General features: G+C 30.8%; 1 protein-coding gene across 1 annotated transcript in view; it reads left to right on the forward strand.

Moving 5' to 3' along the window:
* Nucleotides 1-27,320, forward strand: part of LOC113522725 (uncharacterized) — a 93,201-nt gene that overhangs the window by 54,400 nt on the left and 11,481 nt on the right. The window lies entirely within an intron of this gene.

Genomic DNA, 27,320 nt, shown 5'->3' on the forward strand with positions numbered 1-27,320 from the left:
AAATAGTTTACATATAGATACTTGTTTGTCGTATTATAATTATATGAACTATATATGAGAAAGGTCTTAATAATTTTACGCTATGTTATATTATCAAATATATAGGATCATATGCATGTTTTAGAAACATAAATATGATACAGTAACAATAAAAATATATCTCGCTTACTAATATATAGAATCAAATATATACAGAAATCCAAGATTCACATTTATATACAAAAGAATACACTTAATGTCAAATTAAATATAAATTAGTTATTACACATAACTTACAACCATAGTCGAATGTTTACCGTAAATAAAAATTTACACTCCTGGGTGTAACATCTTTAAAAATTCTGAAAATAATTTAAACGCTTGATTGCAATCGTTATTGGTTGGTTAGAATTGAATGCAAATTTTGTTAAATTAAATTAAAAAAAAACTCTATGACATCCACTAAAACTATTTATCTATTTTTTTAACGCACCACCTATCTATTTATTCTTTAATTGTTTTTACTCGAAGGTTGTCTAGAAGAGATTGCTTAGCAATAAGACCGCCTTTTGTACTAAACTATACTCGTCTAAAATTCTTCAACAAATCTTGTAATGTAGGTGCCATACAGTGTTAAATGAAATAAATAAAAATAAAAGAGAACACCTATTTTTGTGTTTGTCATAGAGTTTTTTGTATATCAAGTTCTTATTTGACAAAATGATTGTCGTTTCACGTAAGAGTTGGCAAACTTATTTGTACGCAAACATCTATTGTATGAATGTAGTCGTTGACCTATCATCATTTTGCACAATCGGGAAAAAGGTGTAATGTGGGAATGAAGTTCTTCTGAGTACTCCCCATGCAATAGGTAGACAGTAGGGAGGCTACATCTTTCCATTATTGTAATATTAGGCCTGATGACTCATTACTACAGCTTGCTCATTCTTCGAGCTTTATCAGGCATTGGTTCTTTTGCTGATATCCTTATTATAGGATTCTATTACGTAGTGAAACTGCTCTTTATATATCGCTGAGCAATTTGGAGTTTCCATATATGACTGGCAGTATAGAATCATGTTTCAGTTCTTTAAAATTATCACTAGCAATAAGCACTAGTTAAATAGTTCCTTATGCTTTAATTTTATTTTCAAACTTTAAAATATTTTGGGATACTTTAGTATATATTACATACAAGCTACATATTCAAACATATTGTAGGTTTTTTATTACAAATTTAAAATCTATTTTAAGACAAGGCCATTGTTCACACCAAAATTACAAAAAAATAACAGAATATAATGTGGTAGTAAAAAGGTTTAATTTACATAACAATTTATTTATCTTAATGTCAGTTTAAATTTACCAATTTAAATATCAATAGTTACCTACGTCTTGTAATTTTTGTTACCTTTGTAATTAATTTGCTTATTTTTTTGGAAGTTTAATGTATTTAGATACATTATAACGATGAACTGTAATATAATTTTACATAAGGTAATTATTTACCTTACTGAATTCGTTAACTAATTAAATCTTAACGGCCTATAATAAAATAAATATTTAACCGCAAAATATGATAATACGATTGATAAAAAAAAACAATTTTAACAAATGAGTTCTTCTATAAAGTAAATCCTAAAAAAATACATATGATATATTATATTTATTTATTTATTCATTAGTACAAATATGTGTACATGGCGGACTTAATGCTAAAAGCATTCTCTCCCAGTCAACCATAGGGAAGTGTCAGAATACTCGAATGCGGTACTACTAATTATTGATATACATACATACTAAAATTACATATATAAACGAATAAATATATATGAATAACAAATATACTTACACATATATGATGTATACTATATTATACACGAATTTGGGAATAATATAAAGCACTTACTACTCGGATAAAGATAAAAAGTGAGCGTGAACGCTTTTTTTGAAAGACGGTTATATATTATTAATAAAAAAAAAACTGTTTCAATAGTTATTATAATATGCAGAGATTATATATATATATTATTGATATTGAAAAGATTTTAGTCTATTGTATTCATATACACACAAATAATATCATCAAACTTTATTTTTTATTATAGAACTATTCTAAACAAGATTTTGGTTCCTCATTATACACATAACATCCAATAACCAAAACTTCATATTCACTTACTTAAAATACTTATTGGTCAGGAAGCAATTTCTGCAATAATATATGAGATATAAATTACTAAAAAGTCTTACAATTTATGCCTTAAATAAATGTTAATATAAACAAGACATATAACGTTATCGTCATAGTAAAAAATACACCTAAGTCTAAAATTCATAAGGTATTCGTGTCGTGTAATATTTCTTGTTTAAATTTAAAGCATTTATCTAACAAATTCCGTAATATCCGTTAGGAGTAAATTAATGCACACACACACACACACACACGTAGAAACATAGATATGTACAGAGTTGCACACATAGAGGGATGACTAACACAGAGAAACACACGTGCGCAGTGGTACCAACAGCGTGGAACGAGTTCAGACCGACCTGCTGCGCCCGCGCAAGAAAGAACTCAGCCAAGGACGCCGGCGTAACGGTGCACGCGGGACTTGGCGGGCGCGAGCACTGATTGAAGGCGGGGGAAGGGCGGGGTGTCCAACTATGTTAACAACAGATACGCGAGAATCACTGGACCAAGTGTTCTATTACAATATCAAATAATCAATATAACCTCAACATAGTACCTACGATCACATCTGAATTTACTATGTTCGTGATGCGTTCTGAATGACGTTAAAATGTTCCACAATACATAATTTATATATAAAGTATTAGAAAAATACAGACAAAATTAAATATATATATATATAAAACTATTAAATATTAAAGTGACTTAAAAAGAAAGAGTTTTCTAATTAGCTCGGATTTTTTCACACCTATTGCACATGATTCAATCGTCAATAAAGTTATGAACTGATTTTAATAATACATATTTTTTTACAAACGATTCGATTTACTCTCAGCATGGCTCCATATTGATATTGCCATTTCTGAAGTTAATATTTATTTGCAAAGAAACACTTCAAATAATTAAAATAATTTTACATTTGTAAAATAAATTTGACATAATATAAAATTATTATTAATCTCACGTTTAATAGTAGCGCATTACGAAAAACTAAGTATATTATGAAAAATAAATATTACAATTTAAACAAGAAATTGTAAGTAACATATAGAAAATCATTTATTACCTTGCTGTCTATTACAGAAACGCAAGTTACCAGCATTAATCTATACAAAGTTATTGCCGGCATTTGAACCTTCCCGTACGCAACTAGGTACGTAAATTACTCAAAGCTGCTTATATTACCAACCGATATTATTTTACTCGACGCTAAATAATTCTGAAACGTGAGAGAAAATTGGTTCTTGCGTGAAGTGCAAGTTGGGTACATCATGAAATAAGTACAAGTGATAAAAGATTGAATGCTAATTTACGTCCCTGATCAATTCAAATGTGTGCAATCATATAAACGAATATATTTTTCAAATGTTCCGTTAGAGAAATGAAAATTTATTAGAAAACAAACATTTCCAATGTCTGTCTCAATTTGCATCGTTTAATGGTTTAGTCTCACAACCTATGATGAGATCATGATCGGTGTGTCCTAAATTATGCATAATTCTTCAGAAAATCCAATTTTAAGTTCCTTACCTCGGCCATCGACCCTATAAACCTTATCGTCTATCTCGCTCAGACACCCCAAACTCGGTAGTTTCGTCTCACAGTCACGAATACCGCTGCTCTGTCTTTATTTTGTTCCATTACGACCAAGAACAATGACTATTTGTCGATAGGATCGCGTTCTTATACCTATTCTATTCCGACGAGTGCGCAAATCGTGGCCTCGAGCGAGACAACTAGATTTTTGAAGCGTACGCCAATGCAGCATTAAATGTTTCAGATTCTTATTGGGCCGCTGAGTGCTTAAAGATGGCCACTCGAAGACCGTTTTCTTGTTACGATAACCTAATTTTATTCCATTACGTCGGTAGTTGTTCTGCTTAAATTTCAATAAGGCAACTCCATTAAGTTCGAATGTCAGGAGGTAATGCGAGTAAAAAGACACCGACCTCGCGGAGTATGTTCGCACGCCGCGACCGCGCGTTCCCCCTCCCTGGCCCTCCCCCGCCCCGGTTGGTCCCTCACATACACAGCATAGCCACTGCTGACTGTTCCACACCCCTCTCGCGTCAACTGCGAGTGATTCAACTGTGCTCGGAAACGGCGAAGGTTTGCCGGACGTATTTGACACGGAACTACCTTCGGTTTATGCGTATTTCCAGGTATTTTAACATTACATTTAAGTTTAGAGCTGGATAGATAAGTCTGGAGAGCATCTTCCCATGAAAACTATTGATGAAATTAATGATAAAAATATGTCCATTTTATATATATATATATATATATATATATATATATATATATATATATATATATATATATATATATATATATATATATATATATATATATATTAATTGGGCAAGCGTGCTGATAGTACGCTGATATTATCCTCGCGAGTTATATACATATTTTTAAGTACAAAGAGTAACAGTTAATATTATATAATTAGGTGCTGAATTAATTGATTAAATTTGTAATTACGCGTTACATGTACATATATAATTGCTCAGGAAAAAAGTTAACAAATTGTTGCATTGTAGGAGTTACTCGTACGACAAGTTGTATAAAAGACATCAACGCGTTCACTGCGCCTGCGCATCTTAACGCTGTGTTATATTTAAATCGCGTTCGCTCTATTTACCTAAATGTCAATGAATCATTAAACCTTTTGCTATAAGTATTTGATTTATAATAGAAACTTGAAATAACAAACTTATTTCTTTATTTGATTTATGATAATCTGTTTCATAATTAACTTTATTATCTTCCAGACAAACGCTACCGCTTGGTTGAATAATATTACTACTTACATAAATAACTACGTGCTCATTTTACGATCTTATTTAAAATACTCGTAGCCTTCATCCACGTTGTTTACTGTAATTATTTTTTAAATTTAACACACTACAATGGAAAAGAAGGAATAATTATAGACGAACGATCGGAAAATTGGTTTCTTTATACGCTACTTAAAATCATTCAACCCATTCATCAATAAACGATTTAAATGCATAAAATATTGAAACCAGGTAATATTAAGCTATATGAATTGGTAGGTATAAAATAATTTAAACAATAACACTGGGCTTCATTTAATAAACAAAATAGTATTTTCTTATTTTGAATATTTCAATCAGAGATGTTATATAAACAGTATATTTAGTGCGTTAATATATATCTATTAATTTTTATAATTTTCAAATTGCGAGCTAATTTGATAGTAAAGTTTCCTGGTATGATCTATCTGTAAAACATTTATTGAATGCATAGATACATGTGTACTTACTATATGTTAACGACACATTAAAGGTCATCTCCATATAGCGCAGATATAATAATTCTATAGTGAAGTAAATATCTTACGATAGCGCTTTATAAAAAATCAAAGTATTAATGTGAGTAAAGACTTCATATTTCATTTGTAAAGAATAATCTCAAGAAATAGTTAACCGATTTACCAGAAAGAGACTTTGTACAAAAGTCTATTGCTTGGGTACCTCTGTCCCATTCGTGTTTCAACGGTGAAGCAGTTGTGTTTACATGGCTATGTTTCGGTTTGAAGGGTGGGATATGACGTGAATTTACTGGGTACAGACGAATAACACTTGAGTCCTCAGGAATGGCAACGCATGGGGGGTATCATGGGCGAAACCGTATACTCTGTTATGTCCATGGTACTGCTCATGTCTATAGGTGACGGTTACTACTTTCCATCAGGTGAGCCGTCAGCTTGTTTGCCATTCTAAGTTGTATAAAACAAAACGAAGATCGAACCCGCAACCATTCAACTGTGAGTCAGTGTTGAACTGTTACTCCACCAAGATCGTCAATATATATCGTTGTATCAAGTATGTAGACGCAGACACTAACCAATATTAATAGATAAAAAAATACATATGTTTTCGAGTAAGGCACGATTTGTAATTTGATTCCGGTTTATGATTTGGATCAAAATAGAATTGAAATGACAACAACATACTATTTTAAAGCACAATGCAGATAAAGCAACAATAAAGATGCAGACGAATTTTAGCAACGTTTTTTACACGTGTTCACTTGACCTTGAGGTGCATGTCCTCTTTCGTCATTGGCATTTTTCCGCCTAATTACTATGCGGATTTTACTACAAATCCTGTTTAACTTTTTGTCCATTATGGCCACTTGTCTGTGCCAGTTTTGCTATGTTTTTAATTAGAGCAACTTATTTAAATTCTACATTTGAAACAGTTAGCTTGTTAGGATATGGACGTTTCTTATAATTTTATTCTTAATTTAAAATTTTGCAATCTCTACAGTCAAATTTTGCTGGTGTTGAATAATATTTTCTAATTAGATACTATAACTTATTCTATATAGTAACACGTGAAAACACAAATATTCTGTCCAAGAATAGAAATGTATTACGTTTTGAGACCAATGAATGCTAATTGTTAACATCTTGCTAAACTTTCTTCGCTACATCAACATTAATTATCTCTTTTTGACTCTACAAAATTTGCAAATCATCGCAATTAATATGTACGTATTACGTTTACTTATTTTATTTTACTGTTTGATAAGGAATTGTGGTTTATTGAATGAACATTCTAAAGCTCGCCTTTAATTGTACGTCTTAAAAATTTCTCCGACGTGATATTTTATGTATAATAAAGATTAAAAAAAAACCTTTTATATTTATCAGTAGGTAATATATTTTATTAATTTAATCTATATGTATTGTATTATTATATATATATATATATATATATATATATATATATATATATATATATATATATATATATTATATATATAAGTTTATTTTTTTATATTATAAATAATCTCTTGTTATCTCATATCTCATTGGTTAGTAATATTAGAACCATAAGGACTATAAGATGTGAATATTATTCCACTATACCTACTCTAGTCAGGGGTCTAGATGTAAGGCTTCCCTTCCTTTGTAATTTGCACAATGCTAATAATTATATAATATTAATATACCAGGTATAAAAGAGAGTGATATAATGTATTCTTAGTTTGTCCATATAATGATTAATAGGATACCAATAATATTAATATTTTCTTGTGACCTTTGATTAGTAATCGTTTAATATCTAAAAGATCAATCTAACACATTACATTCTCATATATCTGCATTTACGCACAAAGCAGAAACGTCACAGCGACGACGTGTCTATTTATTTACACTAATTTAAACTAGTTTCCACTGCGGTTGGTATGCAATCAGGAAAAGCCTCCAACTAACCAAGAAAGCTGTCGATAATACTGGAAAAGACCTCTACACTTCAATTCCTGTTTTACCACTTACCTTCATGCAGAATATTTGAAATTGGCACGAATATTTTGGCATAAAATGAAATCTGTGTTCCGGCAACTCGAATGTCATTCTAAAAATAATATATATATCCGATTCGTTATTCATATTAAGCCATAATTCCCTAAGTCCTTAAGTAGGGTTACAAGTTTTACAACCACTATCATGAAGGCAAAGCATAAGTAAAACTTACTGTAGCTACATTTATTTAGAGGGTATATAGTTATGGTATCAGTTATGTAATAAATTACTCAGATATGCAGAATGGTATGGACTTACTTCTAAATAAAATAAAAAGCTATTATTCTAAACTAAATTTGTTATTAGTTAATATACATTATTCGGGGGATAAAAGGATTGTTAATAATGGAAATTAGCAGCCACACTGCTAACAAAATACCCCGTTAATCTGACTTCCACGCGATATTTTTATTAGTAATTAATAAACTAAACAACTTAATATTTTTTTAGATATAAATACACCGCATAATCGATTATGTTTTAAATATATTGTATTTCTGTATGTATTTATTAATACAAAAATAGATATTAGATCTAATGCTGTTATAGAATAAATATTATCTAGTGGAGATAATACTAATAATACTAAACGAGATGTTATTACTTGAGCTTTTTAACAAATAATTTCGAAATTATGAAAACAATGACCTTATAAATATGAACTAGCGATAATTTGTCTTTTATTAAATTAGTATACAAATCTGCTAGACATACGAGTATATTATGTACTAATTTTAAATATCAAACATGTCAAACTACGCATGCTTAAGATCGTAAAAACTTTTGTAGTGACCTTAACATTCTTTGCTGTTAACTATTTCGTGTAACGCTAAAAAGCAAGCGAGATTGATTTTCCAGTCAAGTGATCAGCTAACAAATTCCTCAGTGGACTGCGCAGCCACACAAATAACTTACAATGAATAATCAATCTATATAATCAGTTACGTGTATTGAACCAAAAAAAACGGTCATTTATTCTTTTTGATCATGTTTGGATGGAAACTATTTTAATATTTTTCAAGTTTGTTACTAGATACTAAATCAATAAATAGTTTCGTATTTAAATAGGAATGCAAGGAAGATGAAAGAATGTGAATTAGAACAGATAACAAGATAGGGTATCATCGTCTTCCTACCCTTATCCCAATTATTATTTGGGGTCGGCGTAATATGGTTTTATCCATATTACAAAAGGATTTAGCTTATAGTTTTACGACCGGCCGCCTGCCTGATGTCAACCCTCTTTGGGAATAAGAGGATAGGGTATATATGTACCTATTAATAATTACTATCTGTATCTTATAAGATATAGAATAATATTCTATGCATTAATATAAAGTATGGGCTTTCTTTGTACTGAATTTAACCAAAATATGTCTAGGCACATAACCACTGTTGAGTAAACAAAGATCCAATTTCAATAATCTTTATTCATATAGACTTGTTTACAAGCTCAAATCGTCATATTTTATGATTTTATTTAAACATCTTTACGATTTCTAAGTTTAATATTCTCAAAATATTATGTATTTATTCGTGATTTATTATATGAGTTTATTTCTTAATCAATATTTTGTAATTTAAGTATATTATTTATTATTTTTTAAATTAGTTCGAAAAGAAACCTGTCTCATATATTTTTTTTAATTACATATAAATGTTATTTCTCACTGACACAATCTCGTGTTTTGTTACATTACGGGAACTGATCTGACTTAACTGACTTCATATTATATAAAATCGGAAAGAACGACCGATTCACACTGGGCGGTGCGACGTTCGATCTTTGTAGTTGTCGTAACGTAACAAATTAATCATAAGTGAAACTGTACTTACCCACTCATCGTAGTCTATTTTTATGTGCCGCTACCGAACATTTTTCAAAGAGTTTTTGCTAACGCCGACACTTTGGAAAGTAGTCATGAATGATTTGTGTAGATAGGGAATGTAGCTTAGTGTTTGAAGTAAACTTTGATGAATTATTTGATGAAGCTTAATTAATTAAATAATATTAACGCGAAAAAAAAAACAACAGTAACGAAAATATTATGGGACTAAAACGGAAATAAACTCTATTGGATAAGTAGATAGCTCTCCTAAACAAACGGCAAAAGTAGCATTATTTTATTAATATATCTACGGTGGTTATTCTTTTAATGGAATGGTAGCCCCGTCTGCACTAACGGTATAGGTTGGCGGGGCACCAATGAAGGGATGATATGTGAGAATAAAAAAGCAAGTTAGTTAGCCCATCGTAATACATCTGGAATTCAGCACGATGGTTTCCAAGGGAACCACGTGGAGGTCGACCTGACAGAATATGTTGTTAGCAATGGGACTGGTAGTCCGCATTACTAGCAATCCCTTTCCCCTAATGCACGATGGTTTCCTTAGTTAGCTTTTAGTTAGCACCAGTTAGCGAATTAGAAGTGAACTTCGAAATTTCGAACGTGTTATAAATATTAAGAAGTAATTTTTCCTCTTAAATCTTACGTATGCAAGTAAAATGGAAACGATAAATAGACGAGCACATTTCGCGAACTGTAATCTACAAATGATTTATGAGAAACGAAGCACGTTTCGTAAAGTTGATTGCGGAACTTCAAGATTAGTTCTCTACCCTAGTGTACTGTATCAAATTTATCATGAGTATGCATCAAAGTATCAGTGATACAAGACCGTGGCAGCGAGCGATGCGTTTACCGCGGGTTGCAGGTGTCAATCGCATGCATATATTAAAGCAACTCAAATGCGCTGCGCGCGACCCGGCACGCAACCTCCGTCGCAGCTGCAAGGGAGAGTGTATATTACCATAACTTCGCTTACTTGTCCATATTGCCGATTTAGTATTAGATCTTCGTGCTAAACTCAATTAAAAAAAGACTACATTATTTAAAAAAAAATATATTTATTGAAACGTGCGAGCAGAAATTCTGTTTTTATCGACAAGATTTACAAGATCATAAATATCGAAAACAAAAACAGAAATAATCAAAAAAAATATTTTTCGGTAATGTAAACTATGCTTTGTAAATCAGCTCTTTTGAATAAATTTTGAGAATTGTGTTTGTAAATAAAATACATAAAAGCACGTTAAAAAAAATAGAGCGTAAAAGAGGAAGGGAAAACTGAGAGATAACTAGATATGAAAGATATGTAAATGTTGTATAGTGAGGTCAAAAATATGGCCCGAAATAGGACTGGTTGGAAGAGAATATTGACTCGATATTTTTTTTTATGGGTGAAAATGGTATGGTGACCCCGCCTGCGCTAACGGGATATGCTGGCGGGGCACCAGTGAAGGGTGATCGATGAGAATGAAAACAGGCCAGTTAGCCCATCATGATGAATTCATCAGGAATTAAATATGATAGTTTCCAGGGGGAACCGCGAGGAGGTCGACCTGGTTGAGTATATTGCTAGCAATGGGATTCTCAGTCTCCATTACTAACAATCCCTTTCCCCCCATTGACTCAATATTAGGAAACTAATAAAAAATCGTTTCCTTTTATTTCGACAGACCTTAATTCAGGATTGGACTTGGCGCTAAAGGTTAAAGGCATAACACCTTAGTTCTTAGAAATGACAATGAATGGGGGATAATATCATGGGCGAAATTGTGTACTCTGTTATGTCGATGGTACTGCATATGTCTATAAGAGACCATCCGTTACTTTTCTATAGTATTGTGGTATGGTATAATCAGCTTCGTTTATGTGCAGTATAAACAAATATCTAGGTATCGACTACAAATTCTCATTAATATTACAATAAATATACACCTTTCCCTCTTTGGAATCGAACGCCTAATGCCACCTGTTCATTTACCTAACGATCTCCCTTTTAAGATTCCTTTATATAATCAACCTCTGGACATGTTCGGACTATTACAACTTGCAAAATACCTATTTAAAATACAGTTAAATAATTATTGAATAAATTATTGGAGTACAATAGTATAGAAATCGCCCTTAATTGAATTTATTATTAATAATAAGATGTTTTAATTGTTGAAACATATTATATAATATAGTGATAATTCAATTTAAAATTGTTGAGAAATTCAAATTCAAATTATCTTTTATCAAATATTTTTGTTTACAAGCTTTTTAAAATCGTCATCTTTTCGATTCTATTATTTGGTTCGGGATGGTTTTATTTGCTGAGAAGAAGCCACAAGGAAGTCAACAGTTACTCTTTTATATACATTAATTACGTTAAAAGAGTATTATGTATATTTATTTGAATGTATAATGCACGTTTGTCGTTCAAGTAATACTTTAGTGTGTAATAGGCATTGCTTAATAAGTGTTTCTTTATAACAGTTTTAATTTTAAATAAACATGATAAAAAAGTAATCTGGAGTTTTGCTTTATAAGAGCAAGAACGTTCTCAACTGAAACACAATAAATATGATACTAATATGGAAAAATCCCTATCAATTGTAAAATAAATTATCAAAATCGGTTTATAGTTAGAGAAAATATTACGATACGTTACGTTACACAAAATACAGGATTTTTGAAGTTATTATGAAATACTAAAATAATAATGGAAAATAATGATCATGAGTGATGACATATGATGTTCATGATGACATTTATGTGTGTTTATACAACGGGTAGTGTTTTCCACCAGATAGCTCTTAATATCTTTTATTTCTAGTCGGTAAAAAACGCTTTGAAATTATATATTTTTTTTATTTTAAAAGAAATTAAAATAATTATTGCAATAAATATCATCGTACATGAAGCAAGCTATAATCTCTCCCACGCTTAGTGAGAAGTGTAGGTACACGTTGTTCGACGCCCACATCTTCGTGATACGCCAATAATTCGTTTTTCAAATCTAGATCATCGACATGCATATAATATATCAATACATGGAGATAGCTGAAATAAGACAGAAGGTGCAAAGCAGTAGTAATATTTGAAATGATTCATTTGTAATCTTGTTTATGATAAATGTACATAAGCTACAATGCAAACATATTGTGTGTTTCTTTGTTCAGTAATAAGGAATTTAATAAATTATGAGATACATTTTTTATGTCATTATATTACAAAAAAACATAAATCTTTAAAAATAAAATGACTGAAAATCGATGCCCATTTTATGTATACCAGAAGGAGACTTTGCACTAGTATTATTATTTTATTTGTGCTTCTATCACAAAGCAACTTTACATAGTGTACATTTTAGTTTGAATAAGTGAGTAGAATGTAGGTAAGTTTCTATATCACCAAAACATTTTGTAATAAAAATAATAGTGATAATCTCCTCTTTTTTGAAGTCGGTTGAAAAAGAGGTGACATAGAGCGTGAGACCGAGTTCGTGCAAATGTCAATAACTGGAGCACCTTAAAGGAAAGTTATTAAATAATGTACATATATGTTTTCACTTAAAACTTGCGGCAATTACATTGATATGGACAGTCTCACCGAATAAACCTTCAATTAAAACAACGTTAAAACTTACAATTCCGGTTTTGCAATAAGTGTATGTAAACGCGTATTTTTTGTTAAGAAACATAATTCTACTATATTCATTATGAAACGCATTATGTTAATTGTTATAAGCAAATAACAATTGACATACCATTGTTCCAGACGAAAATGACAATATTATAAGCTTAAGATATTTTTTAACGGATGAAAAGTAAAATCATAATTCTGCCTGCACTATCGTTATTTGCTGGTGAAATACCAGTGAGGGATGATAGGTGAAAATAAATTCAGGTTAGTTATGAATTAGCATAGCATAGCAAATGCCGCGGAACGCAGTCTTGTTTTATATCTTAGAACATTGACCCACAAGTAAAGCGTAATCACTTTGGGTTATATTAACTTTGTATCATGGCATCGATGATTTATCCATTACTGTCATTTGTGGTTTGAATTGACTAACACGTCGCCTGTTATTACTGGTAATGGATGTATGCAGGTATAATAAATGATTCGACGACCTCCATAGCACAGAGGCACGTTGCTTTGTGCAAATGAGGTCCTGGGTTTGATTGTTATTTACTTTCAATTATTGCTTGGAAATAGCGATGTAATTTATTAACATAGACGAATAACCCTCTTTCTTTCGGAAATCACTTAACGCACATCTCTATTTATATATATTACGTCCATATCCAGGTATATATATATATATATATATATATATATATATATATATATATATATATATATATATATATATATATATATATATAATATTTATAATTAAATATTTCTTTCTTCGTCTATTAATAAAAACGAATTTATAATAGACAAACATTACAGTTCTGTAAATAACAAAATTTTGTTATGCCATCACTTTAAAATAACTGTGCGTAGTCATTGTAGTCATTGATTCATTTTCAGTACCTTTTCTAACCAAGTTCTCGCCAGCTAAGCCACAGCACCAGCTTGTAAATTTCATAAATTATCAGTGACACTTATCGCATACATTCTAATATTAGAATACTATAAATATATCCGATAACTATCGTCAATTGACTATCTCTGCCAGATTGGATATTATTTTATAAGCCAGTACGTCTAGTAATATCTAAGTGAAAATATATATACAAAAGGTATTTACATTTCAGATCAAATTAATTAATTTAAAAATTATCAATAGTATATATTAATACGACATAACGTTGTGAAAAGACTTTACTAAAAACTTATAATACTTGATAAAAAATTTGTCGACTTTATCACGGAACGGACTGACTGCGAAACTTTTAAAAGAACTGAAGAATCTCAATGTGGCCAATTAAATATACCATTATCGATTAAAAATAACGATCATGTTTATTGATTTAAATTGCAAACGAGCACGTCACAGCGCTGACCGGATTCGGTGGCCGCGTGAGCGTCGGCCGCTGTTAATTGGCTGATGGATGCGATATTTAGCACTGGAAGGATGTGCTGCATTTTGTAGGCTGCTCTGAATTCTCAACATCTAAACGACACGATGTTAAACTAATTGGAATGCGTGATCGTGCGTTGGACATTACAATAAAATTAACAACTTTATAAATGCTCTCATTGATAATAATGAGTAACAGCGAATCAAACCCGTCCTTTTCTATAAGAATCATTAACTTGGAATATAAATCTTAGTCATGATAGTTAAATTAATTAATACCCAGACTCCTTAATCGTGATATGATTACAGTTATATTTGAATTTTGTACTTCTGTATTGTATTGAAGTACATCTATACAATGTGGATCAACACTCGTTAGCTAGACTTGGATATGAACAGACGGCGTTATTATGAACAATGAAGGCACTGCTACAACTGCTAAGCAGTGCTGTATATATAACAGGTTATAAATATAGATAGTCATATAAAATATTTTTTTATAAAGTAGTATAAATAATAACATCTCAATTATGGTAATTTCATTTCAAGTATGTTCGTTCCCATTGAATTAGGCCAAATTGTAAATGCAACTAAGTGCAACACAATAGGTTTAAGTTACTCGTATATAGGCATGAACGTTGAGACGTTGGTGGTCCGTGCACTAAATCTTTTAGTGGCGATCTATGTTAATCGATAGGACATTACAACGGTGTGGCGGTAATGGCCAGTCCTGGCTCTCAAGGCTGCTCAGTGAAAGGACTCGTGAATCTGGATCATCGCAGCATCCGCGGCGAATGTCGAATACAAGAGTACCTATACAGATGTCGATACCAGAATAACCTTCGAATAAAATATATGGGAATTGTCGCTTGCGTATTCTAATGAACTATTAATGTTATATATCTACTTGATAAAGTACATATTATGTGTGTGCTTCTATCCACAAAATCTCTTAATATTTTTTTTGACAATTTCCATGTTTTCGACACTTCAATGCTTCTGTCTCTCGAAAGCGCTAACAAAACCATAGGATAAAAGTAATATAACATAAAAAACTTCTGAATTCAAAAACACCTATTTACAAATATACAAAAGAACTAATTTTATGTGACCCGATAAAAAAGATGGAGCCTTTTTATAGTCATGAATGCTACATAGTACATACCTTTTTTACAGAATACTTTCTTAGAACCTCTTGTTGTTATCACTGAGGTCTATGTTCGCTATTTTATAACCAACTGATCGAATAGGTTATGAGAACAAAAGTTATTCCAATCTTCCATTTCTTGTATAGGTATTAGCAGTATAATTAATTCGTGCTCAATTTTATAGTTTTGAATATACATGTATATTAATTTAACTATGTATAAATGTAAAATTTTGCATAGATTTCTTATTTATAAAATATGAAAACCGTTCCTAAAATCGCCACAGAAATGAGAATACACACAGACGAAGACACAGAATTTGAACATTATATTTTCATATAATGTTCGAATTCTGTATATATTAGTAATTTATATGACGTGTTTTATATCAAGAGGTACATAATCATATATTTTCGTGTTGCTAGTTTTCTTTTTTTATAAATTGATAACAATGTATATTTTCACCTTCAATTTCGGATTTTCATAAGCAGACTTTTCAAACATCTTTTTCTAACCTATGTTATAAAAAGACAATCAGAGATTACTAAGGATTATTAAAAAATTTCGGCTTTGTATTGACGAATACTTATAGAATGATTAACATCTTTATAAATGTAGAAGTTATGTTGTAACATAAAATAAAATTCAATAAAAAAAACTAGGTTTTTTAAAAAAATCGGATATTTTAATTTATTTAATATACCTACCAACCTGCTTTATATGTATGAGCTACCGATAAAGTGACGTTTGGACATGATAAAAATCAGTAGATCAGAAGATTTAACCGCTAAGTGCAGTGAAGCAGACACCGCTCTGTATCGACACCACGGAGTATGCAAATGATGTTAACTGCATGGTTGCGAAATACAACCAGCCGATAGACGAGATAATACCTATAAATAAGGACAAACTATTAATGGCGAAATAAATTGATGCAAGTGAGATCACGACTCGGGAGTTATTACTGGAACCATCTACACCGTGAAAATGGTTAAGCTGTATTCATGATAATCGTTCATCTAATATTATGTGTTACATTAAATTTACGTACAGTTAATGTAACACAAAATATTACATTTATTATTAACACTTAAATATTGGAGTTGTAAAAGCTTCACATTAGACATGAAAAAGATTTAAGCTAAGTACAATGACAGACTTATACCATAGAGGGATCTCTTACCGTCAGTTTTTGTGAAGCTGAAAGTAATCTGTAGAAGAGTGGTTAAAGGTGAAAGTTGTACAGTTAAAGATAAAATTCTGACATACCTACTTGAACAACATTTAGTTTATTTATGAAAACATTATCTAATTAGATTTTGTGCCATTTACTCAGATAAATCACTATTTATTTGAATAAATAAAATGAAAAATATTGCTTATATTTCATCTTAATTATTAAATATAAATAGATCATCATCAGCAATACATAGTATACCAGTAGTAACAAATCTTGTTTGTTTCTTAATACCAATAGGTACCTCACTCAGGGAAAGTGGTATACTTTCATGAGCATAACTCAGAATTTAAACAATCTGTTATGGAATGTCTGTAAGTATTTTGTTTGCTCTATACTCTATACAATGATTTATTAGAATGATATAATGTATATACAGTTTATCACGATAAAATACCTAGTTCAAGTTACGATAAATTTACTTTCGTTTGTAATTCTGACTTCTGATCCATAGTATAATGCACGAGGTAGTAATTATGTGAGAAGACGGCGAGAATTTAGAAAATTTACGACTTTATTGACTTGGCATCACGTATCTTATTCATGGCAGCGTATTAGATGGAAAGTAAAGTACGAAACTGCAAGTTAATTTGCGCTATATCATTTAACGATATATTTGCCTGCTATTAAGTATGCTGTGTAAGATAAATTAAATGTGTGTACATTTATTACTTATCTAATCCATCTATTTTAGTTCCTTGTAAGTATTTGTAAGTACCTTCTAAAAATAATATTCAATATTCGTCTTACAATATATAAATTTATTATTTTAACCTATTAATATAATAAATTCGAAGGTTTGTAACGATGGATGGATGGATGTTTGTTTATCTTTCATGCAAAAATTATTCAATGGGTTTGAAGGAAATTACACAGGTAGGTTATATCCTAATTGGATACATGAATACATGGGATACATTATACACTAATTCATGCGGGTGAAACAAAAACTATATTAGGAGAAACAATAAAGAGTAAATACTCTTTATTGTTTAAGATAGATATCTATCTTTCTATCTATCAATATTAGTGTAGTAATTGTGGGCTAATATTTTGCTTTTATAGTAGAAATCTGTACCAGTAAAATGGCAATGACTTATGGTTGTGATAAATGTTTTTAATCATCTGCTTGTTTTTTTTTTATGTGTTACGTAACCGTATCTGTATGTATGTATTCTTTGAGGGAACAATAAAGATTTTTCATTTATCGTTCATCTTACAATATTTTAATTCCATTTCCTTAAATCGTGCCAACATTTTTACGTTACTTCAGCTTATAAATCTTTAGGCAATATTATTTAAGATTAGATAACAATCGCGGAATATCCATGAAAGTAGTATTAGTAGCTAATGTATAAATTGTTGTTTATTTGCGATTAATCTTTCCATAGCTGCGAGATATCATATGTATCACGTTTCTAATTGCACGTCGTCCTGTAGTTGTCCGCTATATATTGCGATGCCATTTAGAATTTTCATGCTAATGTAATTTTATAATATTCATGATTATGAATATTATAATTTATATTATTACATTAACAAGGTACTTATACATTTTTATTTTTAGACTTTTGCTAAATTGTTAATCTTGTGGAGTTTTGTATTGTTTTAATGTAAATTTAATAATAATGTAATTGGTTATTAGAGGCATTCATATCCATATAAAAACATATTTATAATTTAAACAATATAAGCGATTAGCAACCCAAGTTCTAAGAGAAAAATAAATTAATATACTTAAATCATACTCGTGAAATCATAATAATATGAATGAATACAGGATTTTGTTTGCTTTAATTTGAACTTTAGAACTCATTACTTCTAAAGTTCAAATTTAATGAATATTTTTATTTTAGTCTTAATATATCGCACTGGTATGTAGGTGTAATTACACTTAAGGTATATTTAGACCATTAGTATAAACTTTCTCTAAAATAATTTGACCCAGAGGTGTGTAAAATAAACAAAAATAAATTATATTATATATATTGTGTAGTTCTTGGCCGCGTAATTTTTAATGAGATGACGTTATATTTTTTTAATTTCTAGATGAATAGCCGATTTAGTTCTTAAAAATAATATTCTTCACCTTTCGTAATTGCAACGTGCTGCACGTAGGTATATATCTTACCTGTAGAATGTTAATGCTGTTCCTTCAGTTGTCTTTTATAAAAGTTTGTCTTGACCAATTAGTTACTTTCTTCATATTTCACAAAGTATTATACTTGTGTAGTAGCTTTGTGGTCCCAGCATAGAATGGGCCACCTCTTTCTTTTCCGTGAGTGTCCTAAGAGACGACTAAGGGAATTTAATAGTCGAGGAATGGACAGTAGTGTTCCATTTAAAGCGCCACTATGGTTGTCAACTCGCCAAGCATGGCTACTATTGGCAAAAATCCCCACGGGAGAGACCTATGTTCAATAGTGAACAGTTAACGCCTAATATGATGATGATGATAATGATTTTACTCGTAATTATTTTACATTAAACTACATAGAGTTTATGTTTTAGTGAGCATACACATGATCTTTATTTATTAAGTAATATAAGAAGTTATCTACGTAAAAATAGGTACCTATATAACGTACTATGTAAAGTTTTTGACAACGTCACTAACCTCATTGAATTTTAATGTTCAATAAATAAGTTTTAGTAAACACGTACCATAAACAAGTTGTGCTTATCTTTATTGATAAATTATAATACGTAAGTGACTCTATTTGTTACGTTTCCGCTACTGAACTACAAATAGTACCGGTTTAAATGAAATTTGACAGAGAAATTATGTTATTTATGCTGTGTTAATGTGCTAATGCTCATTTTATTTTCACCGTTCGCAATTTTTAAATGCACAAACTCATTCTAAACGCTGTCGTAAACATATCTTTATACGCTTAAACGAACCTTATTTATATCTTAATTATTATATATATTTTAATTATTACTTACCTAATAGGTTAGCATTTAACCTATTAGGTAAACAGATAATTAAAATAAATACTTATACAATGTAATAAAAATGAATATGGAACATAACTTTGATGCCATTTAATATCTAAATGCAATATAATTGTAGGTGTGAATATTTTGTAGTAGCTTAGTTATCTGTGGGAGTCTAAATCTGAGTCAAAATCTTCTGTAGCTCAATTGCTACTTTGTAGTTGGAAGGGTGATATTAAATTCGTGATTTAAAATTTTATGTTCCAAGAATCGGCAACGTGTGAGCGTTGTCTTTGGAGTTGTAAATATTCATTGCTTGCCGTAACATTGGCGATGACAAACTATTGTTGTATAGATATACCTATACAGGTATGAAAAGTCAAACGCGATAAGTAATAGTTTAAAATTGTGTTCCACAAAAAAAAGAAATCTTTAATCGTGACAAAAATAGTTATTTTAATTTTAAAACCGATCCATTTCGATAAACTTTCTATGGAACCAATCTAAAAGTATATCCTTTCAGATAAAAAATATATTTCTAAATCAGTTTATAACTAACGGAACTATTAGGTAACAAACATAAAAAATTAAAAGTAATAACAACTCATATCCAAATTATAATTCAAACCCATTTAATGCCAGACAACAAGATCTATTTTGTTAGTACTAGACTTTAAATTATGTTAATAAAAAAGGTTATAATTTTATAAACCATATATACCTGTAAATTAAAAATTAGAAGTAAATCTAATTAATTAAATTAATTATTACCTGTACTGTGAATTTTATCTTAATAACATTTTCTGCGTTTGTGAATTTCACACCTATCTTCAAAATACACTTGTACCTACTTTCGATAATTTATTTTTTATAATGATCGATCTTAAATGAGAGCTGGGTGTTGAGTATAATTTATAAAAAATAAACTACAAAATTGAAATAAATTGAATATAATTGCCAAATAGTTTCCGAGCGAAACTAAATTGTCACTAATTCTAAACATGTGTTTGATTTGAACGAACATTTAATGTTTACTTTCATTTTCATATAATAGATTATATACTCACGTACTTATTTTCTAATGTGCCTGTCAAAAAGTTTGATGCCAATTTGCTTCTGTATAGAGCGTGCTTTATTATTTAACATAGATTATGTGTGCGTTACTCGTGTGTTAATCATCCAATTAGCACCTTCCTTTATTTTCTCTATAAAGCCGATGTGTGTTTCATTCGAGGGCATGCACAGCTGTTAAAGCATTATCTCATTAATTCCTTTGACTGAGTCTGCTATAAAAATAATATATCTCTTTAACTTTCTTTTAATCCATACCTAAGATACAAACATATTAAAAGCGTCACACTTTGTAAATTATTCTTATGCTATAGATATATTATTATTTATATTTTTAATAGCCTTCGTCACTCTTAAATAAATATGTGAATATAATATATTATATCATTAAAAAAAATTAATAGGGCCGTAACTTTGATCATTGCGGTATCATGTATGCAAATGAAATAAGTATCTAACATAAATCATTGCGTGTATTTATCACTTTTCTATGAGAAGCACCAACAACTAATTTCGCATATAGTTATAAATAATTTAACATTTACTTGGTTGAAAGAAACTTTAGATAACTAGAAACTTGGTGTCTTTATATAAGTGGATAATATTCCATCTCAAATTGCAATCACAAAATAACGATTGATATCTTCATATACTTCAATTATAACCCACCTGCGTGGTCTCTATATATGGGCATCTCTAAAAACTCATCAGGCGTATCTCTAAAAACCGGATATTGTATATTGTCGATATTTCATTTCCTGTTAATTATTTTGTAAAATTTACAAGTAAGCAATTTGAAGATTTTAATGATCAATATCTATGTAACTTTTAGTGTACTTTGCAAAATCGTCTGCATGTATTAACATAAAAAGCGTCCTATGTATTAATCGAAGTATGAATTAATTGTATACATTTATGTTTTTTTTAACAGCTGTTACCACGTGTTGGAATTACAGAAATTAGACGTAAACAGAAGAGGAAAATATATTATGTCGACTTCAAATAATTACGATAACGACAGGAAGATGTCGAGTGGAATAAGAAGCAGTAAAACTTAAACATCGAAATATTTTTACAAATTTTTATATTTGTAATACGATATAACTTTATGCTATGGCTTTGCATACGTAAATTTTATTATTTAGTTTATTAATTAAGGATGTGATTTGTTTACTAAATTTCATTCTAATACAATCAACCGCATATGTATAAGTGTAGCATTGAAATCTAAATAGTTTAATGAACAGAAATATAAAAAAATAAAACAAACAAATTCACTTTCACATTTATAAGTAAAGATTGTTATGAAAATAAAACGAGGGTGCTGATGTCTTATCAAGTTGTCGTAACTTGTCAGTTCTGACAATTTACTCCCCATGTAAAGTAACATCCTAAATTAGTGACCGTTGACCGCTACGCTGCGTTGTTACCTGACCTCGTGGTGTCAATCAATCATGTTTTTTTTAAATGCCTATTTACTTGTATTACTTTATTTATTTTGTCATAAGAACAATATAACTTTGTGTGATCTATTTCTGTGGGAACTATTAATATCCTCCCATTCTTTATTTATGCAAAAAATATACCAAGAACCTACGCAGACGTGGAATACTTGCTTAGGTACTCTAAGCAAGTTTTAGTATGGGTTTTTTTACTATAAACTTACGTGATATGCAACACATTATGATATTTAAAGTACTCTTTATTAGTATACAAAATAATAGGCTTAAAGAACCTACGGTTTTGCCCGCATCAATTCACGCGGATTGAGCCATTGACGCGCTAAGATGTAACAAACAAAATAATAAACATACACACTTTCACATTTATATTATTAGTAGGAATAAGAATGTATGGACTTTTGGCAGGGCTAGAAGAAAGTAGTATTACAGGGTATATTACAAGTTCAAGTTAGGCCATTGTTTTATTCAATACAACTATAGAATTATTGATGTTTTAATAAAAAAGAAAATTGAGAAGCTAATAATAATATTGACCTTTTGATCATTAATGATTTTAAAATAGCGGCATATAAACAAAGATATTTTATTTTATTGATGTAATAATTTTAATTTTGATGTTTTTACGTAATATTAGTTTAGATTCAAATCTTAGTATTGACACGAAAGATTAATTCGTGCTGCTAAAATAAATCTAAAAACTTGTTTTACATTTTGTTCATAATGAATATGCACAATATGTAATATTGAGCAAAGATTTCGATTTTAATCGAGATAATGTCTGTTAAGGGTTACTTTATAAATAATAGCTTACACCATGAGAGAGTGAAGGCGGTAGGACCCACACGAAACCAGAGCAAACCGGATTCGAAACAGAGGGACCGTTTTCCGTAACTGGAGCACACTGCCACAGTCTCGAATATCGCCCCTTATGTCGATAATAAGATTTTCTTTCGAACACCGCCACAGCGCAGTTTCTCTTTTTTGTGATTGCACCTGCGATGTAGGGCAATCTGGGCTTATTTCGACATGAAATCATGATTGATGCTGATCAGACAAATCATATGTTGCTCATTGCAAATATATATACAATAATATTGCAATATATTTTTAATATATTATCATTATTATATTCAGTTCCTGAAATTAGACTTTCGATTATAGCCTGTATCTATTTGTTGTGCTATGGTGAATCTGTAAATTCTCAGTATAGTGTTTTTATAGTCATATGTATCTACTATAATATTCGATTCAAGTACATACTTACATATTCCAAGTGTCTATTAGTTGAAGCATAATGCATAGAATATTAATTAATAAAATCTTCGAAGTTAAATATATATGGATAACTGAAATACTGGTGGGGGTTTCGTTTTATGTCAAAGGTAGGTTGTTGGAGTTGTAATGTTTATTTATTTTATTGTTTTTCATTGGTTTGGTTAATGATGTGCTACACAACTTACTTTCTATCTGGCAGGACTTGCTGTTTGGTCTCGTGGGAAACTAGCGTGGTGTTCACATAAAATACCAAAGTATATATATTTTACGTCAGTATTCGACACAGTCCAGTTGTAGCACGACGCCAGTTTGACTCGCCAACAAGTGATGACGCAAATTATCTAAACCATTAATGCCACGACTAGATTGTGCATCCTTGCAAAGGCACCGGTCTCCCGGGTGTTATAAATCAGATCGTTAGCTGCAACAGACCTGCATTGGCATTTATACTGGCCTCTATCTGTCCCAGTATCCATTGCGTATGTTTATCATCTGCACTTATGTCAGTAATATTTCTAAAATATTAGCGCTTTATTTGCATTGCAAATATATAAACTAATTACTGATATAGCTACTTTTAATCAATGTCTTAGAGTGTTTAGACGCCTCCAAAAATTTCGTCGATGTTTAATACATATATCTACCTATATAGATAACATTTATCAATTAGCAATAAATTGAATATCAACTAGTTTCTAAGTATTGCTATAAATTTAAATATCAAATTAATCCAAAATCTCATTCAACGAAATGAATATTTTAATAACATTAGTTACGTGTCTTTTACAGGCTATCTCAACACCTTTAATGGCCCGAGCGCAATGAAATTTGTAATTCAAAATTATAATTTCGCTTTTACTATTTGCTATCCAGCCTAAGCTTATAATAATCTAGTATAAAATTGCAAAAGCAAGTTATTCGAGAAAGATCAAAGGCTGCACCAAGCAAACGGCCATCTCCATTGAAATGTCGGAGGTCGCACGGGCGACCGATGCGCCGGCTATATGCCTCGTCTGAGTGTCAGGTATTCATCAGTAGTGCTCCATCGCCGTGCCACTGATGCACTGAACCGCGTTCCCCTTTACGCTCAGCGGATTCTATTACTGACCTACCAAATAAAAACTATCTCTTTGAGCTTCATGCATTATGAACACAATAACTTGACATTGTATAAACGTTTATATACTTTCATCATGTTCAATAATGATTGATGAATCTAAATCGCATTATCGCTTAAAGAGATAGAATTATATATTTTTTTTTATTTACGTAACATAATAAATTGCAATCGAAAAACGTGTAATTAATTTTACATATAATTTTGTGTGAATTAATGTACTGTAAATATTTTGCCAATAGCAAAGTTTTCAAATGACTCGTGAACCTCGGACTTGCCTCCAATTTCCATGCCTCAGAAACACGGAATCGTTCGTTTACATACCATCACGCTATACCATACGATACTCATCTAAAAAATAACCGCACTTAAAATTACTTAAGTAAATCGTCACTACAAAATTTGTGCAATTGACCTTTGTGCGTTATGTAGCACAATAATAATGATTTTTTTGTTCTACTCTTCTCTCTACCTTTTAAGAACTTCGTCTACTCGTAAATGCATTATATATTCTGGTTAAATTACTTTAATTAAAACGTATCAATATATTTACTAATTGACGATATGTCTGATACAACCTTCAGCTACTACATAAATCTATCACGGGGGTTTCTCTAAACCTGTCTTGATAGGTCTGCAGTCGGCGCACCTGCGATGCGACGCGGTCTAAGTTTGAGTAGCGAACGAGCTAAGACAGCGCCAATTAAAATGGTCACATTGTCGTCGAGCTCGTATCTCTGTTGCGATCAAACAGTACCTATAGCTACAGACAGTCATCCGTACCACAATCGCAACCAATATTTTAACTAACTATTATTGTTTTTTTTTTAAACGACTTCCAAAATAAGGCGGTTCTTAATTATATCTGAATTTTTTCGTTTATTTTTAAGATTATGTTACGCGATTGCATCACCAATTCTGAACCGATTGTGATAATTATTTTTGTAATCGGTAAGGTTAACTAAAACGGGAGAGAGATTATTGGTCACAATTTTGTAAGGATAAGAGCTATCACTTTTTTACGGAGTAAAAGCATACTTTTAAATAAAGATAAAGTCTAATTTGTTCTTTTGATGACTCTCAAAGATAAGAGGAGTTGTAATTAATTAATTAACAAATTATGATATGGGGATCATTTGTTAAATTTATCCGTCTGCTGACATTTGCAGTTCAATAATTCTTTTTCCGTGAGTATCGTAAGAGACTAAGAAAACTTATGGTTCAAGAATGGGCAACAGTGTCTCTCTTAAAACATCACCAAAAGCCTAACTGTGGTTGCGAACCCGCTTGCCAAGCGTGGCTATTGACAATACCATCTTTATGGGGGAGAACTATGTTCAGTAATAGACAATTAATGGCTGACTATGATGTGACTTCTTCTGTAATTAAAAATATATTTAGAAATGTATATTATATACTCAATTATACAATGATCGTGTTTTACTCTTAAAGGATAAAATACTTCTTTAAAAGTACTAAAACATGAATCAATTTCCCATGCACTTAGAGTATGCAAATCTTCAAGTCGTGATCGAATTGTGTGTGCGTGTCGTGCGATCCGTGTGAGTATGCCGGCCCTCGGTTGATGAGTATGAGCCTGCGCTCGCGGCGTCGCCGGTGGCACCGAGCACTGACGCCGTGTTGCAACCGCTCGTTAACCCACATGCACTGAATTCGCGTAACTTATCAAATTCACGTATAAAAATCATATACAATGCGAATAACATATTGAGAGAGTTCGCTATATAGAGTGTAAAAAATATATGGTAATAATAAAGTTTGGACACAGCGGCTTTTGGCCCCAAACTAAGGAAATCTTGTATTGTGTGGGAATCTAATCAGTGATCATTGGATAATAATAATATCTAATCATTGATAATAAGTTAAACCGATTCACCACCAAAGTCGTCAAATATACTGTAAACTTTGACTTATAATCGTATAACTATTGTGTAAACTATTGCATAATAAAATTAAAAAAAATATGAAATGCCGAAAATTATAAAAGCTGTTTTTTGCGATAATAAAGATACTGAATTAACTAAAAAAACAATTTCTGTGTACACTTTTCATTTTATAGGCAGTAAGTTACAACTTTTTAGGGAAACCGCCGAAAAACAATATTTATTTACTGTGTAGGAATTTTCCACTACTGATCGGGGTTTTTTTCAACTGCATCCACTTCTCACGTTCTTTAGTTGAATGAAGCGTACCAGTTTTTGTGAAATCGATCGCAATTGTCTCTTTTCATCTCACTGTATACCAACGTGGTCAGCTATGATGCCTTTTTGTATTTGTAGGAAACCATAATTATTTTGAACCAAACATCGATTGGCATCTATCTCACGCATTTTAGCTCCATTTATGTGTTGCTGCTTTATATGTCACTTTTCTTAAACTTATTGACTAGAGCACAGCACGGAATATTGGATCTGATCAGCCAGTTTTAGCCAGTAAAGCAAAATTAATGCGGAAAAAAATTAAAATAGCCTAAATTTAACGGTTATTGATTAATCAGATATTACTAGGTACAGGTAGTCTGTTTCATATAAAAGAAAAAACATGATTCAATGTTGTTGAAGGAAAACCGCTGTGTTGTTACAATAATAACGTTACCGTCGCGTCACCGTCACCGTAGCGAAACGTTTCTGCTCGGTCTTGGATAAAGTATCACTGATTTAACAAATCTCA

Source organism: Galleria mellonella, unplaced genomic scaffold (genome assembly GCF_026898425.1).
Source record: "Galleria mellonella isolate WM207_F2 unplaced genomic scaffold, CSIRO_AGI_GalMel_v1 utg38, whole genome shotgun sequence".
NCBI lineage: Eukaryota > Metazoa > Arthropoda > Insecta > Lepidoptera > Pyralidae > Galleria > Galleria mellonella.